The sequence below is a fragment of the Rhagoletis pomonella genome, unplaced genomic scaffold (assembly GCF_013731165.1).
Source record: "Rhagoletis pomonella isolate Grant_MI unplaced genomic scaffold, Rhpom_1.0 Rhpom_scaffold_00006, whole genome shotgun sequence".
In the NCBI taxonomy this organism is placed as follows: domain Eukaryota; kingdom Metazoa; phylum Arthropoda; class Insecta; order Diptera; family Tephritidae; genus Rhagoletis; species Rhagoletis pomonella.
The window spans coordinates 2,523,857-2,525,871 of NW_023458560.1; positions in this window are offsets into that span (position 1 = coordinate 2,523,857).

Consider the following 2,015-nt stretch of genomic DNA (forward strand, 5'->3'; position numbering starts at 1 on the left):
TTTAAGGGAAGGAAATCGAAAATCGAAGCTGGTAAAAAAAGTTCTGAACGATATATGTGCGTATGGATGTCTGATATAATAGAAAATCGGTCTTCACTTGTTTGAAGATGAGCGGAAAGAATGCTGACCTTGTTTTTATGAACGATAATCTCCAATTTTCCGGACTTTATCAATCAGTGGTCGTATCCGTAGGAAATGTCCTAACGAGATTCGTTATACACATGTAAATTTAAGTAAAAACATAATTTTGCAATTTTAAACGTCATCCTTACATACCAATTGCGCTCCTTTAGATTTGAAAAAACGGGATTTCACTTTTTTCATATAAGGATATAAATTGCGTGTCGGCGTGTATCAATCGGATGTATTCAGGAACCTTTAATCGATCATCTGTATATCAAGGGCCAATACAGCGTTGCCGAATTGCCGATTTCGTCGTAATTTTGACGTTTTTTTAGCTCAATGACTATTTGACGATTTTTCCCCCATAATGACGATTTTTATACCTTTCATGAGCATGAAATGGTATTATAACTTTGGTCCGATGTTTGTAAGTACCAGAACAAAAAGAGATAGACCCATGAAAATGTATACTTATATGATCAGAACGTCGAGCTGAGTTGATTTAGCCATGTCCGTCTGTCCGTCTGTCCGTCTGTCTGTCTGTTTGTATGCAATCTAGTCTCTCAGTTTTCGAGATATCCGGATCAAATTTGGTAGGCGGGTGTATTTTTATAATGTATTAATCATTTGTCGGAACCGGAAGAATCGGACCACTATAACATATAGCTCCCATACAACTGATTGTTCAGATATGAGATTTTTCATTATAACTTCTCCATTTATGCAGCTACGAACATGAAATTTTGCAATACTTGCACCCATTATCAGTGAAAATTGCAAAGATCGGGTCACTATAACCTATAGCTCCCATACAACTGATTGTTCAGATATAAAATTTTGCGTTATAACTCCTCCATTTATATAGCTAGGAACATGAAATTCCGCACTGTTTTCAATAATTATCAACAGAAAACTTACAGTGAAAATTAAAAAGATCGGGTAACTATAACCTATAGCTCCCATACAACTGATTGTTCAGATATGAGATTTTTCGTTATAATTCATCCATTTATGTAGCTAGGACCATGAAATTTCGCGCTGTTTTCACTCATTATCAACAGAAGACTTACAGCGAAAATAACAAAGATCGGGTCACTATAACCTGCAGCCCCCATACAACTGATTGTTCAGATATGAGGTCTTTTATCATAACTCCTCCATTTATGCAGCTAGGAACATGAAATTTCGCACCATTTTCACTCATTATTAACAGAATACTTACAGTGAAAATAACAAGGATCGGATGACTACAACATATATCTTCCATAAATCTGATTGCTTAGATATGGAATTTTACTGTAAAACTCCTTTATTTGAACAGCTAAAACCGATAAATTTCGTAAGATATTTTATAAATAATAATACAAAGTCTACTGAGAAAATCGTCAAAATCTATGCTGTATAAGCTTTATCTCCTATAGCACTGATTGTTAAGATACCAGTTTTTGCCATATATCTCCTTTATGTACGAAACTAAACCCAATAAATTGTGTTACCGGTTTACATACCGATCACATAGCGGTGAAAATCACTTAGACTGGTGTCATATAAAGCATATCTTCCATACCTCTGATTGTTTAGATGCGATTTTTTATATAAGTATGTAACTCCTCTATCGATGTATGCAGATGTATTCAAAAGCAGTAATCTGTCAAAGTAAAATTTGCAGATGTTCATCAAAGGTATGAAGCCTTCGGCATAGCCGAAGACAGCGCTGCTCTTACTTGTTTATTTTAGTTTTTCCACTAAATCACATATGTACATACATTTGTATGTAAAAAATCTGTTACAGGAAAACGTAATCCAAAGTACAATCATGCATTTATCTAGTTTTGTTCTACAACCGTGCTTTTAGTTATATTAAATTTGTTCTAGAATTGTAACTAAATAGT